This window comes from Callithrix jacchus, chromosome 2 (assembly GCF_049354715.1).
Source record: "Callithrix jacchus isolate 240 chromosome 2, calJac240_pri, whole genome shotgun sequence".
NCBI lineage: Eukaryota > Metazoa > Chordata > Mammalia > Primates > Cebidae > Callithrix > Callithrix jacchus.
This window is the reverse complement of record NC_133503.1, coordinates 67,720,572-67,739,798: the sequence shown is the minus strand read 5'-3', so window position 1 is coordinate 67,739,798 and position 19,227 is coordinate 67,720,572. Positions and strand designations below refer to the sequence as shown.

The 19,227-nt window shown below is 43.5% G+C and overlaps 1 pseudogene; it reads left to right on the top strand.

Annotated features, from left to right (window-relative positions):
• Nucleotides 1-11,960: 11,960 nt before the first annotated feature.
• LOC100399629 (C-Maf-inducing protein pseudogene) lies at nt 11,961-16,297 on the top strand (annotated as a pseudogene).
• The last annotated feature ends 2,930 nt before the right edge of the window (nt 16,298-19,227 follow it).

Here is a 19,227-nt window from a genome sequence, read left to right as displayed (position 1 = left end):
CAAGGGTGCGTCACCATGCCTGGCTAATGTTTGTATTTTTAGTAGAGTCAGGATTTAACCATGTTGGTCAGGATGGTCTCGATTTCTTGACCTTGTGTTCTGCTCCCTCAGCCTCCCAAAGTGCTGGGAGTACATGTGTGCACCACCACACCCGGCCAAGAAAAGTGTTTTTTTTTTTTTTTTTTTTTTTTTTAACATTTTGTTCCCCCTTTTAAAGGTATTTATGGTAAAGATATGGGAAGTTTATTATAGGTGAGTTTGAGCAATGACTAATGAAATGAGCAAGCAAGCCATGTGGATGTGCATGGGAAAGCAATCTAGCAGGGAGGGTAAATAGTGTCAAAGGCTATGAGGTTGAAGAAGGTTTGGCTTAGGTACTATTTTCCTTATTTCATAGTGAGGAACCTGAAGATCATAGAGGTAAGCCACTTACTCAAGACCTCACAAGTAGAAAGAGGAAGACTCAATCCACATCTGAAAACAGAGCCTGATCATCTTCCCCGCCAGTCTCATTTCCTCCCCTGAATGCTGTTTTGTTAGTGAAGAGGTGACTTACAGACTATGACTAACCAGTGGAAGTTGTTATCCCAAGAGGTTTTATGAGCTTAAAACAGAAATTGCTTCAACATATGCTTGGACAAACTCAAGGGTGGTAGATTTGTAATGGCTTATGGGCACCAAGGGAATTTTCTGTGAATGTTTGTTGGTCCTGGTAATGGCACTGTGTCAAAATGTTTTTATTTTGCAGTGCTCAGCATGCTTTCCTGGGGCTGAAAAGAGTGCTCTCTTGTCCAGCACAGCCAAGTCACTTCTGTAACTCCATATAAATGGGAGCTGTGAATGAGGTGTGTGAGTAAATAATAACTATCCTTACTGGCATGCATAGTATGCTCCAGGTGCTTTATATATATTGAATCTGCACAAACTTCTATGCAATAGGTATTATTGCACTATTTTATTGTGCAAGAAAGGGGAATGCCATGAAATAACTTTCCAGTCCCCCACCCAGCTTGTAAGCCAGGGTTGTATGTTCGCCTGCTCTCTTTCTGCTACATTTTGCTCTACTGTTGGCTAAACTTTGGAACAGAAGGACATAATATGCTTATTTTGTTTGTTACTTCATGACAGATGAGATGTTTTCCTTTCTTTCTTACTTCTTGTGCTTTCTGTGGGAAGATTAAAAGAAGAGAACAACAGACGGAGAAGTCAAGGAAAGTTGCGGAGAGGTTATTTTCTCTTCTCTTCTAAGGCTGTGGTTTTTGGGTTTTGGGTTTTGATTCATCTGTTGGGGGACGGGTTGTGAGTTACGAGTTTTAGGATTATGAATGGGAAAAAGCTTGGAGATAAGGAGGTGTTGGATCGGGGAAGAATTGAGTAGAGGTTCTTAGATGTATGAAGTGGTGCACATGCCAAATCCCAGAAAAAGAGCGAGAGAGAAGGACAGACCCCAGCCAGCAATGTGGGCTTCCACTTCACAGAGATTGGAAGGATATAGGAGGAACCAGTCACCAGGTGACAGGACAGCAAGAGTGAAGAGTGTGTGTGGGGGGGTGACTCAGTGTCCAAAAGCTGATTTGACTACTGTGAAGTTTTCACTACTACTTCTGAAGCACAGTATTGTAACCTGGGGACAGGAGCAGGTTGCAGGGGTGTTCCAAAGATGCTTCCTGTTCCCCGATCGGATCTGTTTTTTCAGGTCCTTGGGCCTCACTTAACCAAGAATGAGGAGAGAGCTCTGGTGGTGTGGTGAGCTTGTTTAAGTAAGTATCAGACTCAGAGAGTTTTGCAGAAAAGCCATTTATTAGGCAGAGAGAGAGAGAGAAAGAAAACTATAGAGAGAGCCCCCATGCTGTCATGGGAAGGGATCCAGAGTTGGAGTCTGCACAGGTATATATATTTATATATATATACCTATACCCATATAGGTAAGGGAGTAGGGGGAATTTAACCCCAGAGTTACTGCTGCCCCATTCAAGTTCTCGTCCAGTGAGAGGAGTTCTTCCAGGCTTTCTCTGGAGTGATTGATCTTTGACTCTGATGCTGGATTGGCTGCATGGCTTGCAATAGAGCTCCTCCTTCCAAGGCTTTTGGTGGTCTTTTTAAACAAAGGAAGCTCACCTGGGCTTTCTACCGAGCTTGAGTGCATGAAAGTTAGACAAAGAATTCTAGTTCCTAGATAGGGACATGAATGAAGGCAGGTGGGGGCATGTCGCTGGTAAATTTATGCCTTTGAAACCATGCCACTTGTGGACTCGGGAAGAGAAGTTAACACAGTCCCTTAGTATTAGGACTGCTTGCAAAATGTGCGTATAGCTTTCTAGACATGGCTCCTGACACTGGGGCATGGAAATTCATGTAATTTTGTGGAAAAATTTATATGTCAAGATGTTCAATACAGCTAGTCATTTTAATACTGGCATAAAATAAAAATACTAGTATTTCTGTATTTCATGTAATACCATATAATATCATTTTATTAATTTAATTAATAATTAAAAGAAAATTAATTTAATGTTTGGCATTCAATAAAATAAGTAAAAATGAATAAATGCAATAAAAAGATATTTTCTACAATTCAACAAAAATTTATTCACAGTTTAAAACACAAAGCAAAAACATCTATAAAAATACATCCACTATCATTCTAATTTTTTTTTGATACAGTCTCTCTCTGTCACCCAGGCTTGAGTGCAGTGGTGCAATCTTTGCTCACTGCAACCTCTGCCTCCAGGGTTCAAGCAATTCTCCCACCCCAGCCACCCAAGTAGTTGGCATTACAGGCACACCAGCTAATTTTTATATTTTTAATAGAGATGGGGTTTTACCATGTTGGCCAGGCTGGTCTCAATCTCCTGACTTCAGGTGATCTACCTTCCTTGGCCTCCCAAAGTGCTGGGATTACAGGCCTGAGCCACTGTGCATGGCCACTATCATTCTAATTCAAGTCATCAGCTGACAGTGGCTCTGATGCCTTCTGGAGCAGTCCTCTTCACTGTAGACACTGACATAGCTCTCCTACTGGGCTTCTGTGCCTTCCTGCAGGGTTTGCTCTTCTGAATTGAGCTTTTAGGAAAATCACTTCTGAGCGAAGGTTCTAGGTTGTTAGCAAGTTTGAATTCTCTTCCTCTCTATCTAGAGCAGTAGTTTTGCCCCAGGTTTCAAATCTGCCCTTCTATAATTTCAGACTTCCTCCAAAGCCTCCTCAGGCCTGGTCCACATTAGCACTTATATTTTAAAGTATGGGGGTCGTGAGGGCAGTTGTAGATCCTGAATGCTTAAGAGGATCTGCAGGGTGGTCCAAGTGAGGTTATCAGACACACGGGGAGGGTCAAAGGAGGGAAGGCTTACATGCAGAGCCAACAATGGTGAACAAAAACTCATACGCAGGACCCAAGGATACTGCTATGTCTTAAAAATAGCGATCTTTAGAAAAGCAGAAGACTATCCAAATTAGCATTGCAATCATTAATTGCACTATTATCTCTGAAAGGAAACTATTTATAACCATCTGAATGTTAACTCAAAGGACTTGCCTAGATGAATATGTGTCCAGATGATGGACCATTGACTGGTAATATCAAATGATATTTAATAACATGAAGAATGTTCACAATACAGTGTTAGCTGAATAAGTCAGTGTAAAAATTCTATATTCAGCCTGACCTAACAAAAAAGACACTGGAAGATACATTTGGGGAAAGTTTACCAAATGTTAGAATGGGGGACCAAGAGGGAAAAATGGAACTAAGCCCCAGTGTTGCCGTCAGGGATTAGGCTGGGTTAGGAACAGGTTCCCTGTTCCATTTCAGGAAGTAGGCATGTCTCTGAACCATGGAGTCAGATGGGAAGTAATATAGGTTTCTGCTTCTCTGTTCCAAAGAAATAAAAAAGAGGGCAGCGTCACCTACTCCAGCCATTTCTTTGGATGTCAAGCATCACTTGTTCATGAACTCAAGGCTAATCTAACTTTTCTTGACTTGCGTGGGTTGAGTCTGAAGGTGGAACTTATCTCATAATATCTTTCTGTCCTTGACTCTCTTTGTTCTAAGAATGCAGCTTCCCAGACAAATGAAATCATCTTCACAAAAACATGTTATGTTCATTTCTGATCATTTAACATGACTGTGTAGGCAGTTTTACATCCTTGACTCTTACTCAAATGTCACATGCACCTGGCCCCAGAGATGCCCTAGAAATTTATTACATCATTGCAGTTCTGTCCAAGAATTTGTCTTTGATTTTGACTGCTGTGGGACATATGGTCTTATGGGACATAGATCATGAAGGCTTTAAAATTAGTTAATGAATTTTTGGGTCATCAATTCTTTAAGATCTAAATTTTATTCCTATCTCTTTGCAAAAGTGCCAAGCATAGTGCTTGGTACACATCAGATGCTCAGTGGAATTACATATTTCCATGGTTACTGTGTGGGCTCAACATAGCTCACACTTCATTGGCTGCTTCATTGCTCAACTTAGCTTGTCCAAAACGGAACTGTAGACTTCCACCACTAATGAGTTCTTCTCCAGACTGTCCTCACCTCCATTCATCCAATAGCTCAAGCCCAGTTCTTAGAGTCCTTTCTGACTTTGACTCTTCGCTTTCCTTTCCTTTCCATCTGATCCATCAGCAAATCCTGGTGGCTTTACTTTCAAAATACATCGTAATGCTGCCACTTCTATTCAAGACGTCAACTTCCTTCAAACAGACCATGGCAACAGTCTCTAAACTGGTTGTATTTGTTTGCTAAGGCTGTTTTACGAAATACCACAGAGTGGGTGGCTTAAACAACAGAAATTACTTTTGTCAAATTCTAGAAGCTGAAAATTTGAGATCAATGTGCAGGCAGAGTTGGTTTCTCCTGAGTCCTCTCGTTGGCTTGTAGATAGCTGTCTTTTCCTTGAGTCATCATATGATCTTCCCCTTGCATGTGTCTAAGTTTTTTCTTCTTATAAGGACACCAGTCACGTTGCATTAAGGCCCACCCTAATGACCATAGTTTAAATTAAGGGCTCAACTCACAATTGCAAAGACATAAAATCAACCTAAGTGCCCACCAACTGTTGAGTGGATAAAGCAAGCGCATTTTATATATACACCATGGAATACTACCCAGCTATAAAAAAGAATGAAATAATGTCTTTTGCAGCAACTTAGATGGAACTGAAGGCCATTATTCTAAGTGGAGTAACTCAGGAATGAAAAATCAAATACCACATGTTCTCACTTATAAGTGAGAACTAAGTGATAGGTATGCAAAGGCATGCAGAGTGGTATGACGAACACTGGAGACTCAGAAGGAGGGAGAATGGGAGGTGAAGTGAGGAATGAAAACTACCTACTGGGTATACTGTACACTAGTCCGGTGATGGGTGCACTAAAATCCCAGACTTCACCACTACACAATTCATCCATATAGCTGAAAACCACCTGGATCCTTAAAGCTATTTAATTTTTTAAAAACCACCTGTTTAAAGGCCCTATCTTCAAATGTAGCCACATTCTGTGGTATTGGCAGTTAGAGCTTCAACATATGAATTTTGGGATATCACAATTTAGCCCATAACACTGGTCTTACTACTTTCAATCTTGCCTCCTAAAGTCTAGTTTGCATATCTAGTCAGAGTCATCTTTAAATATGGGGCATCATATTTTGTCACTCCTGCTTTTTTAAAATCCTCTGATTGCTTTCCATTGCACCTACAGTTTACATTCAAGATTTCTACCTTGCCCTTTGAGGTCACCCCTATACCTCTCTCTAACCTCATCAGTTATGATTTTTCTTGTTTGCTCAACCTCCCTGTCTTTCTAGTCCCCAGACGTGTCAAGATTGTTCCCACCTCAGTGACTTTGCACCTGCTGTTCCTTTTGGGTGAAACATGCTTTCTTCACATCTTCTGCAGGACTGGTTTCTTTTCATCATTTGGATTCATCACCAGAGTTAGTGCTTCTTCCTTCCCATCCAGGATCAACTCTGGGACCCAGATGCTTCCTACACTCTCATCCTTTTTGATTTCTTTCATGCCAATCACTATGCATTTTTTCAATTTATTTTCAGTGTCTGTTTCTCCCACAATAATGAAAAGTCTAATATAAATCATAGCCCCCTAAATAATGTTTATTAAGTTACTGAATGAAACCCTCTTCAAAATATGGACATAGCACACTTGAATGCAGCTTTTCATTTGCCAATAAATTAACATCTCTGTACCTATGCTGTTCACAAATGACATTGCTTTTTAATTCATTCACCAAATGTTAATTGGATGCAGAATAGTAGAAGGGGAAGAAAATGGATTCTTCAGGAAACAGATGGGGAATTAAATACTGGCTCTGCCACTTATTTGCTGTATGATCTTTTGCAAAAATGTTTAACCTTTCTGAAACTGTGAATCTATAAATTAGGAATTAAATACACACTTGCACTTACTTTAAAATACATCCTAATGCTGGGATAACTGACTAGCGATAAGCAGAAGATTAGAACTGGACCCCTTCCCTACACCATATAAAAAAAACAAATTCCAGATGGATTAAGGACTTAAATGTAAAACCCAAAACTATGAAAACCCTGGAAGACAATCTAGGCAGTACCATTTGGGACATAGTAACTGGCAACGATTTCATGATAAAGATGCCAAAAGCAATCACAACAAAAGCAAAAACTGACAAATTGGGATCTAATTAAACTTAAGAGCTTCTGCACAGCACAAGAAACTATCCACAGAGTAAACAGACCACCTACAGAATGGGAGAAAATATTTGTAAACTATGCATCTGAGAAAGGTCTAATATCCAGCATCTATAAGGAATGTAAACAAATTTGCAAGAAAAAACAAAATAACCCCATTAAAAAGTGGGCAAAGGACATGAACAGACACTTTTCAAAAGAATACCTACATGCAGCCAACAAGCATATATAAAAAAGCTCAACATCAGTGATTTTTAGAGAAATGCAAATCAAACCCACAATGAGATACCATCTCACACTAGTCGGAATGGCTATTAATAAAATGTCAAAAAATAACAGATGCTGGTTAGGTTGCAGATAAAAGGGAATTCTTATACACTATTGGTAAGAGTGCAAATTACATCAAACACTATGTCAAGCAAGGTGGTGATTCCTCAAAGAACTAAAAACAGAATTACCTTCTGACCCAGCAATCTCATTACTCGGTATGTACCCAAGGAAATATAAATCGTTCTACTATGGAAACACATGCATGTGTATGTTCACTGCAGCACTGTTCACAAAAACAAAGACATGGAATCAACCTAAATGCCCATAAATGGTTGATTAGACAAAGAAAATGTGGTACGCCATGGAATACTATGCAGCCATAAAAAGAATGAGATCATGTCCTTTGCAGGAACATGGATGGAGCTGGAGGTAATTATCCTTAACAAACTAACAAAATAATCTGTGCAAAACCTTAACAAGTTAACAAAATAATCTGTACAAAAAACTCCTGTGATGTATGTTTACCTATATAATAAACTTTCACATGTACCCCTGAACTTAAAAGTTTAAAAAAGGATTTAAAAATTAAAAACTTCTTTCACTGAAAAATAAAAAGCATCCCCAAATAAGATGAATTGATAGGTATAAAAGGGAAGAACAGATGGAGAGAGATATAATAAAGCAAGTAAAAATGTTAATTGGAGAATCTAGGTAGGGGATATATGAGTGCTTACTGTACAATTCTTTCAACTTTTATGTGTTTGAAAGTTTCATAATAAAATATTGGGAGAAAAGCAGAAAACAATTCCTTTGACCCTTGTGGGTTTGTTTTCAGGATTAAATGATATAAACATTTGTAATGGATGTGGAGTGATGTGATATGGAGTGTTTGTAATGTCTATAGCAAAGGTGCCTGGAGCACTGCAGGATATGGCAAATGTAAGCTGCTGTTGTCATTATTACTTATATATGCCAAGTACTGGGGGAGCTTCCAAAGGACTAAGACCCCATTTCCTCTCCTGTAGGGGAAACAGATGCAAACATTCCCAGAACAATAAGGAATGGCTCTAAGTGAGCCTGTTTGGAGGAATGGTGTAGTCATCAGACACAAATTTTTATTTTTTGTTTTTTATTGCATTTTAGATTTTGGGGTACATGTGCAGAACATGCAAGACAGTTGCATAGGTACACACATGGCAGTGTGTTTTGCTTGCTTTCTCCCCTTCACCCACATTTGGCATTTCTCCCCAGGCTATCCCTCCCCACCGCCCCCTCCCACTGGCCCTCCCCTTTTCCCCCAATAGACCCCAGTGTTTAGTACTCCCCTCCCTGTGTCCATGTGTTCTCATTTTTCATCACCCGCCTATGAGTGAGAATATGCGGTATTTCATTTTCTGTTCTTGTGTCAGTTTGCTGAGAATGATGTTCTCCAGATTCATCCATGTCCCTACAAACGACACAAACTCATCATTTCTGATTGCTGTATAATATTCCATGGTGTATATGTGCCACATTTTCCCAATCCAGTCTATCATCGATGGGCATTTGGGTTGATTCCAGGTCTTTGCTATTGTAAACAGTGCTGCAATGAACATTTGTGTGCATGTGTCCTTATAGTAGAACAATTTATAGTCCTTTGGATATATACCCAGTAATGGGATTGCTGGGTCAAATGGAATTTCTATTTCTAAGGCCTTGAGGAATCGCCACACTGTCTTCCACAATGGTTGAACTAATTTACACTCCCACCAACAGTGTAAAAGTGTTCCTTTTTCTCCACATCCTCTCCAGCATCTGTTGTCTCCAGATTTTTTAATGATCGCCATTCTAACTGGCGTGAGATGGTATCTCAATGTGGTTTTGATTTGCATCTCTCTGATGACCAGTGACGATGAGCATTTTTTTATATGATTGTTGGCCTCATATATGTCTTCTTTCGTAAAGTGATCAGACACAAATTTTAAGGTGAGCCTCAAGGGTGAGGAGCTGTTGAAAGTGGATAAAAAGGGCATTGGGCTATGTTTAGCAAGAGAGTTAAATGACAGCCTTCTTCAGCCTGCAGTGATTAGGGCTGTCCTGTCCAAAAACATTTCTTTGAGTTTTCGGCCATATCTTCTCAACATGAATGTCAGATACTTACACCATTTTATCTCCTCTTATAGTTAAACTTGAAGCCCTGTCTTGGGATGCAATTAATGTCTTTAATCATCTTGCACTCAGGGTGAGAAATTGAGTGATTAGAGAATTTATCTTCATTACTGGAGTCAGTCTATTTAAAAAGTTATTTGTTTTTAAGCTTTATTGAGGTACAATTGATATACAACAATTACACACAGTGTATACATTTTGATGGATTTGGATATATGTACACATCCATGTGATATGGTTTGATCATTTGTCCCCTCCAAATCTCATGTTGAAATGTGACCTCCAATGCTGGAAGTGTGGTATAATGGGAGGTATTACATCATGGGAGTGGATCCCTCCTAAATGGTTTAGTGCCATCCTCGTAGTAATGAGTGAGTCCTTGCTCCGTTATTTCACATCAGATCTGGTTATTTGAAAGAGCCTGGGACCTCTCCTTTCTCTCTCTTGCTCCCTCTCACACCATGCAACGTGCCTGCTCTTGCTTTGCCTTCTGCCATTAGTGGAAGCTTCCTGAGGCTTCATGAGAAGCAGATACTGGTGCCATGCTTCTGCAAGGTCTGCAGAACCATGTGCCAATTATACCTCTTTTCTTTATAATTTGCCTGGCCTCAGGAATTTCCTTACAGCAACATAAGAATGGCACCTTGTTATACTCTCACCACAATCAAGGCACTAAGCATATCCATCACCTCCAAAATTTCTTTGTGTTTTTTTTTTGGTGAATTTTTTTGTGGTAAAAACACTTAACATGAAATCTATTTATTCTCTTAATATATTTTGAAGTGCGCAAAATCGTATTAACTATCAGTACTATGCTGTACAGCAGATCTCTAGAACTTTTTGTCTTGCAAAACTGAAACTTTATACCCATTGGGTAACTATTTACCACTCCCTCCTTTCCCCAGCTCCTGGCAACCACCATTTTATTTTCTCCCTTTGAGAGTGTGGCTGCTTCAGATGCTACATACGAGTAGAGTCATGAAGCAGTTGCCTTCTGTGCTTGGCTTATTTCACTTAGCATGATGTCCTTTAGGTTCATCCATGTTGTTGCAAATGGTAGGATTTCCTTCCTTTTGAAGGCCAGATAGTATCCCAATTGCAGATACATGCCACATATTCTTTATTCATTCATCTGCTGATGGACATTTGGGTTGTTTCCATATCTCAGCTACTATAAATAATGCTACAATAAGTACAGAGGTGCAGATAACTCTTCAAGATTCTGATTTCAATTTTTGAAGGTATATACTTAGAAGTGGGATTACTGGATCATATGATAGTTCTATTTTTAACTCTCAGGAACTTCCTTAGTGGTTTTCATAGCAGCTGCACAATTTTACATTCCTACCAACAAGGCACAAGTGTTCCAATTTTTCCACATCCTTGCCAATACTTACTTTTAAATATTTTGGATACTAGCCATACTAACAGATCTTAGGTGGTATCTCACTGTAGTTTTGATCTTCATTTTACTGACGATTAGTGACACTGAGCACTCTCACACAACTGTGGACATTTGTTTGTCTTCTTTGGTGAAATGTCTATTCAAGTTCTTTGCCCATTTTTAAATTGGGCTATTTGTTTTTATGTTACTGAGTTGTAGGAGATTCTTATTTATATTGGATATTAATCCCTTATCAGATAGATGAGGGGTTTGCAAATATTTTCTCCTGAGCTCAGTCTTGGAGCAAAACTGTTTTCTTGTATTAGGATTACATTGCATGCTAATGTACATTACTGGTTTTGTGGCATTGTAATGTAATCCTAATAAGGATTAATGCCCAGCATATAATCACCTGCAAAGAAGTCATGGTGGTTCAGACCTTCTCCAGGACCAGAGTGGCAATCGATCAATGGCGTAGATTTTCTCAACATTTTGCCCTCTAGTCAGGAATAAATGATCTGACCAACTCAACAGAATTTTCTGTTGAGGATGAATGGTTTTCTCCAAGGGACATGCAAGTAAATTGAATATGTTAATTTCTTGCAACTGATTTTATTTTCCTTTAGGGGAAGGATAAGGAATTTCTAAATGCAGCTTAAAACTCAAGCAGCCAACTGTCAACATATGACACAAAGAAGACATGAATCAAAATCTCTCCAAGTCAGAGCATAGCTGTGGTTACATTTCGGTCATTTCCTCACTTGCCTAACAAATTTGCATGGTTTTTTTTGTTGTGTGCCAGACCTCATGCCATGAATTGAGAACGTAAAGATGACACAGACAGGCCCCTGTTCCCCAAGCTAGTCAGGGAGACCAATGCACACAAACAAATATTAGCTATTGTACACAGGGCCATCAAAGAAGGATGATAGGGACCTGGGATGCTTAGAAGGAGGGATAGAATGAAGTGGTCTTGGACACATACAAAAGCTATAAACTCACTTCATGTGAGTACCAAATGGGATGACTGGCTGGGTGCGGTGGCTCACACTTGTAATTCCAGCACTTTGGGAGATTGAGGCAGGTAGATTACCTGAGGTCAGGAATTTGAGACCAGCCTGGCCAATATGGCAAGACCCCATCTGTACTAAAAATACAAAAAATTATCCGGTTGTGGTGGCGGAGGGCCTGTAATCCCAGCTACTTGAGAGGCTGAGGCAGGAGAATTGCTTGAACCTGGGAGGCAGAGGTTGCAGTGAGCCAAGATTGTGTCACTGCATTCCAGCCCAGGTGACAGAGTGAGACTCTGTCAAAAAAAAAAAAATGCCTTTACTACCCCCCACCCCCCTGGAAAACTGTAAACAGAAATGCTTTTAAACAAACAAAGTAATAAATGCCAAATGCTGCTTTAAGTCCTAAGGGATTTTTCTGAGGTTGTGCTGATAAAGAGGAAGAAGAGAGGACCAATGGCTAGGAGCAAGTACCTGGTGCTGGTGCTCACAGGAAGCGTTTTCTTTAATCCTCACAGCAGCCGGGGATGCATCACCAGGGAGGAAAATGAAGCTAAGGTAGTTTGGGTGGTTTTCTGAAGCCACATGTAACAGAGCTGGGATGCAAACCCCAATTCTGCAATCTTCAAAGCTCACACTTGTTCTACCAGCCCGTTGTCTCCCATTTCAAACAGAACAATTTTTTTAAAAAATTTTTTATTGGATTTTAGGTTTTGTGGTACATGAGCAGAGCATGTAAGACAGTTGCGTAGGAACACACATGGCAGTGTGCTTTTCTTTCCTTCTCCCCTTCATCCACATTTGGCATTTCTCCTCAGGCTATCCCTCCCCACCTTCCCCTCCCACTGGCCCTCCCCTTTTCCCCCCAATAGACCCCAGTGTTTAGTACTCCCCTTTCTGTGTCCATGTGTTCTCATTTTTCATCACCCACCTATGAGTGAGAATATGCGGTGTTTCATTTTCTGTTCTTGTGTCAGTTTGCTGAGGAAAAATTCTGGGGACTTTTGCAAAGAAGGACACTGTTTTGTTTCCCAAATCTATGTCTTATGTGGGTGCTTAGGAGGACAGATAGAGGCCTTTCACCTTGACCATGAGCTGTGTGATCTCTGGAGGGAATACAGGGATGGATAGCCAAATGGCTGCATTTCAGTCAATTCCTCTTCTAAAGGAGGTTGGAATATAGAGCTCCATTGCACCAATTTATCAATTCTTCGATTTGTCTCTGAAAAGGCCAGGCAAGCAGTAATTAAAGATCCACTGGGGTAGTTGGGATGTAGTCTTAGCTGCCTCTTGGGAGTGGTTAGGAATTAGGTAGGGCATTGCTGGTATGTGATGGTATTATGGGCAAGGACCCAGGAGTGCTCCAGTCCTGCTCTGCCTATCACCTCCGCACCTCAGAGAGTGTCTAGAGCAGCTTTATACCTAGTTCAGGAGCAGAATTGGAATTAAAACACCATGTTGTTCAGATCTGGGCAAATATCTTCGTAGATTCTTGTAAAATTTCCCCAAACCACCTTCCTCTCCTCAAATTGAAATAAGGAACTGGAATACCCTTGTGTATTTGGTAGAAAAGAGAGCTAACCCGGACATGTAAGAAGTCCCTTCCCCCCACAATACCCCTTGGTGGAAGAGAAAAGAGGCTGGCTGATCTGCCCTAAGGAACCAGGCATGTCAGGAGACACAAGAAAATGAAGAGCAAACCTTTAAGGCAGCAGTCCCCAACCTTTCTGGCACCAGGGGCTGGTTCATGGAAGACAAATTTTCCACAGGCTGGGTTAGAGGGGTAGTTTTGGGATGATTCAAGTGCACTACATGTATTGTGTACTTTATTTTTATTATTACATTGTAATGTATAATGAAATAATTATACAACTTACCATCATGTAGAATCAGTGGGAGCCCCGAGCTTGTTTTCCTGCAGCTGGATGCTCTCATCTGGGGGTGATAGAGACACGGACACCCCAAGTATGTCGCTTATATCCAGTCTACTCCATGATCTCATTTTGGTTGCTGTCACTGCAGAAAACCCTGCATCACAAAGATAGGATGTTGGAAATGGAAGCAGGCTTTTCAGTGCTTTTGTGACATCTCAGTACATTCTGCCTTGACTTTAATCAAGAATATATGGAGATTTGAAGTTGTTTCAAACATCCTTTTAAGACCACCAGGGGCAGCTGTACAATTATAGTACATCGACTCACTGATGTACTTCAATTAAGCCACCAGACGCAGCTTGTCACTTCCTACTCACTGATAGGGCTTTGATATGAGTTTGCAAGCAATTGATTTATTATGGTCTGTGCGGTCAAACCTCCCTGCTAATGTTAATATGTATTTGCAGTCACTCCCCAGCGCTAGCATCACTGCTTCAGCTCCACCTCAGATCATCAGCCATTAGATTCTCAAAAGCAGTGTGCAACCTAGATCCCTCACATGTGTAGTTCACAATAGGGTTCATGCTCCTGTGAGAATCTAGTGCTGCCGCTGATCTGACAGTGGGCAGATCTTAGGTAATAATGTGAACCATGGGGAGCAGCTGTCAGTACATGTGAAGCTTTGCTTGCTCATGCTCACCTGCCACTCACTTTCTGCTGTGCAGCCTGGTTCCCAGCAGGCCACACACCAGTACTGGTCCATGGCCTGGGGGTTGGGGACCCCTGCTTTATGGTACAATAACCCCACCCAGGAACAAAATCAGACCAGACCTCACCTCACTCTCTGTCCTGCTGGAGGGCTATAAAGGGGGGGCAGGGGCTTCTCTGTGAGGGATGAGGGTGATGCAGAGCAGGCCTCTTCCATGCAAGTATCTCTTCTCTGGGAAGTGCTCCCCAATCCACATAGTTGTGGTGGGAGAGGTTGTCACTGGCAGCCATGTTGGGTTACAGGAATAGAAGTTCTTACTGAATCTGCTGCCAGCCAGAGTTCTTGTCCTACCAACATGGAATCTGCATGGACAGAGAGTCAGACTTGCTGCATGGCTAGGCTTCTAATGTGTGAACTCTGAAACTCTAGGTGGCTTTTTCTAAATATCCTGAGAACAAAGGAGCATAGAATAAATTTTCCAGCAGAGAAGAATAAAGCAGATGCCTATAGAGAAGCAGATAAAGGGATGCAGGGAGATGCTTGGCACCTTCCTGGCCCTGTTTTCCATCTGCCTGTGGCTCCTGCTGCATCCGTGTCCTGGGGCTCCATGAGACACATCCCTTTCCTGTTACTGCACTTCTCTTCACTTAAGATGAGGACTTCTGTTCCTTATAACCTGAAAAATTATGTCCAATATAGATAGTAAATATACTAAAAAAGATTATTCCATGCCATGCAACTAGTACACTGCTTTCCCCCTCCAATACTGTTTTATATAATCTTGAAAACACTTGTATTCTTTTTTTATTTTTTTGAGATGGAGTTTCACTCTTGTTGACCAGGCTGGAGTGCAATATTGCGATCATGGCTCGCTGCAACCTCTGCTTCCCAGGTTCAAGTTATTCTCCTGTCTCAGTCTCCCAAGCAGCTGGGATTACAGGCCTATGCCACTATGCTCAGATAATCTTTGTATTTTTAGTAGAGATGGGTTTTCTCCATGTTGGCCAGGTTGGTCTCGAACCCCCAACCTCAGGTAATTCACCCACATTGGCCTCCCAAAGTGTTGAGATTATAAGCATGAGCCACCGCACCTGGCCACTTGTATTCTTTAAAAGTGGGCTCTGGGCCAGCCTCGGGGCTCCCCGCGGGGCTCCCCTCAGGAAGCCATGCTGTCTGAGGCCCGGCTCAAGTTGGTGGTCATGGGCTCCAGTAAGATCCACGTGGAGGTGGAACGCACCAGCACTGCCAAGCTGGCGCGGGCAACGACAGCGAGCCCAACCTCATGGTCAGCCCTGCCTGCAGCACCATGAGCATCGAGCTGGGCCCCAGGCCCACCGCACGCTCGGCTGCTACGTGGAAATCCTCAAGCTGTTGTCAAACTATGACTGGAGACTGTCTCTGGCCAGTTTGCTTCAACCCATTCCATTCCCCAAAGAAGCTCTCGCACACGAGAAGTTCACCAAGGAACTGAAGTACGTGATTCAGAGGTTCGCCGAACACCCCTGGCAAGAGGTCCACTCGTGCCTGCTAAGCGTGCGGGCTGGCAAAGACGGCTGGTTCCAGCTCTACAGCCCCGGAGGGGTGGCCTGCGACGATGACAGGGAGCTGTTCGCCAGCATGGTGCACATCTTCATGGGCTCCTGTTACAAGACCAAAAAATTCCTGCTCTCCCTGGCGGAAAACAAGCTGGGACCCTGCATGCTCCTGGCACTGAGGGGCAACCAGACCATGGTGGAGATCCTGTGCTTGATGCTGGAATACAACATCATCGACAACAATGACACCCAGCTGCAGATAATCTCAACCCTGGAGCGCACAGACGTGGGGAAGTGCATGTAAGAGCAGCTGTGCGACCGGCAGCGGGAGCTGAAGGAGCTGCAAAGGAAAGGCGGGCCCACCAGGCTAACACTGTCTTCTAAGTCCACAGACGCTGACTTGGCTCGTTTGCTGAGCTCTGGCTCCTTCAGAAACCTGGAGAACCTCAGTTTGGCCTTCACAAATGTAACCAGTGCCTGCACAGAGCACCTCATCAAACTGTCTTCACTCAAGCAGTTGAGCCTGTGGTCCACTCAGTTTGGAGATGTTGGCCTGCGGCTCCTGTCGGAACACCTCACCATGCTCCAGGTGCTGAACCTGTGCGAGACCCTGGTCACTGATGGGGGCCTGTGAGGCAGGAAGACGTTTGCAATGGCAACAAAACAACTCTTGACTAACAGCCGCAGAGCAGCTGGTCCTGGGGTCCCACCCCGGTGTCCTGGCTGTGAGATAGCTGGGGAGTTTTTCTGGGGGCAGAGGGGGGAGGGGGTGCGGAGGGGGTCCACAAGCACACCCAGCCCCTGCCAATTCTTTTAGCTTCGTAATTGGAACCTTTGACCTGATCTAAAGTGGACTTTGTAGCAACAAGAGGAGCATCAGCGGGTCGGGGAGGGGGTCGGGGGTGGGCTCAGGGGTCAGGGACCCTTTGTGGATTTTCTTTGCCCCACTTCATGGGGTTGCCTATCAATTTTCTCTTGGGCAACCCCAGCCAATATCAGCCTAATTTAGATCCGTGTGCAGGTCACCCAGTGGGGCCCTTTTTTGTCCCATGGGGTGGCTCAGTGTTGGAAGGATACCTTCTCCTCTTTTATGGTGTGGACACCTCACTCCCACCACCAGCTTTCTGCTCTCCCAAGGACGGCCATAACAGTAGTCACTTACATATGCAGCACCCCACCTATGGAGTAAGGACAGCAGCCGGAGAGCCAAAAGCACTCAGTGCAGAGCCCAAGACAAGGTCCCTCATGTGGGAGGAAAAGCATTCATCATCTGGCCCTCGGTTATTTAAATCCAACGTAGCCTGCTGGTATACCCATCTCCCGAATTACCTGCACCAGCTCTGCATCTGATTGCCATTTACTCACAGTTTCTGGTGTTTCTCTGCATCATCCCACACTGTCTGTATGGCTGCCATCAGGGGGTGGTCACCTTGCTCTTGTGCCAACTGCCTGCTCACCTGCAACTACTGTCGGAGGAATGGGTGAGTTGTGATAGAAGCTAACTCTTCCATCTCGATGGTAGAGCAAGAAATACTGTCAGCTTCTTTGTTCCAGAGTTGGAGCATTCTGCGGGGGCAGGGGCTCCCCCGGATGCTGCCGATACTGTTTGCCTAACTCCTGCAACTCAGTGGGGATATAGGCACTAAATAAAGTGTGATCCACCATGGTAGGCCCTACCTGGGCCCACCCTTGGGGCCTAAATGAGTGTTCCTCCTCTATTTTCTGGGGGACCATGGGGCAAGCCCACACTGGGAGTTCTTCCTCCTTGGTATCAGACTGAGTGAGTCTCCAGCTGGGAAGTTGTGCTCAAGCCTGAACTTATGGTAGTCCCCAGTTCTCATTCCAAGCTGTGTATCTGGGCCCCTGGGTGCTCTGCTTGCACCTGGAGGTCCCTAACCTATGCTGCATCCCACAGAGCCTGGGCATGCACTTCCCATAGTGCAGTCAAAAATGTCCATTGAACCCTGCCGGCAAAGGCACGCTCCTTCTCAGTGCTACGCACTTACAAGTGTTTCAGTGCCTTCTCCATGCTCTCAGGGGCCCCATCCACCACTGCCCATGTTTCCACCAGGGCCCATCCGAGCAGCACGGCTGCCACGGGGGCCCATAACCCATGCCATATGAGTTATGTGGTGTATGTGGGTACCGTAACCCATAGAGCTGACCTGGGATCATTGGGGCCTGAGGAATCACTCAGCTCGTAATCTTGCCGACTATGCCAGTTGTCAGATCCCAACCCTAGGTGGGGGTCCAAGTGGAGTTGGTAGACAAGTGGAGGGTAATTGAAAGAACACTCAGGGGTTGTAGGAAGGTGGGACATGGCTTCATTATGTGCTGCCTGTCACAGTGTCAATGATACATTTATGCACCTCACAGACAATAGTGGCTCAGAGCCAGGTGATGAGCCCACTCATAACGTGGTTACATGACTGTGATTATATAATGCCTGGGATTGTGCGCCTGCATGCCAGTCCCGCCGTGTCATGCTGCACTGGATGTTTGCCTTGGCCTACTCTTGACTGCAGCCCAGCCATTTTCCTAACAGTAGGCAGGAGTTTTTCTAGGACAGTGGAACTCTTCTGTGACCTGGTAGTAGCAGTGGTTACACAAATGTGTGCATCAAAATTCATAGAGCCTTACACTAGAAGAAACAAACTAAGTTTATGGTATGATAATTGAAAAAGTAAAGTTAAAACATATAACAAGTCTGCAGTCAGCTGCATTGGTGTACTTTCCGTTTTCTGTTTAGCTGTAACTATTTAGTGGCATAAGTCATTAAGATGCTGGGAAAAAGCAAGTATAAAATAGCTAAGCTTTTGCCTTATCCTGATATCATTCCCTTTTCTTTTAACCAATGGCAGAGGTGCTCATTGGAGCTCCTGGATCATGTCTCATGGCGGAGCAGGCACAGCTGGTGAGAGGGGCTTCCAGGAGGTTCCATGTGAGGGGAAACCTGCCCTCCACTTGCAGGAATGCAGTCCCTTCCCAGCCATCCACTCTGCAGTGCCCAAAGAGCTCTCCACACCTCCATCTGATCATGTCACTTCCACCTCTGCCTCTAAACGCTTTCCTCCCTTTCCCCCTGAGAAAGATCTGGTATCATTTCCCTTAAATAAGTGATTTTTAAAAATTTCAACTGCTTTAGAATCACCTGGGGAGCTATTTAAAATCCCAATACCCAGGCCTGCTCCAAACCGATGAATTCCCTGCTCTGTGAAAGACTGAGGCATTGGCACTTAAACTCTCCAGGTGATTCCAACATGCAACCAAGTCTAAGAAACACTGTATGGGTTTTTAGAAACGTGGTGCCTCTTTCCTGCCCCTGGGGTGGGCTAGTTTGCAGAGGTGCCGGCTCCTGCTTTACTCTCTATGATTCTCTTATTTTGGGGACTTCATGCTCTTATTTGCTTTCCTCATCTCTATTCAGTAAACTTCATGTGTCCACCATCCTCCTGTTCCCCTCAGTCCCTGGGGATGGATAAGTCCTGTGATTTTATCCACCACAACTTTTCCATGCAGCCCTTCCTCGGGATGCTGCCTCTTAGAAGCACAACCCAGGGTCCTGGGAGGGAGGGGACCAGGTCTGTAGGAGTTGGCTGCTTTCT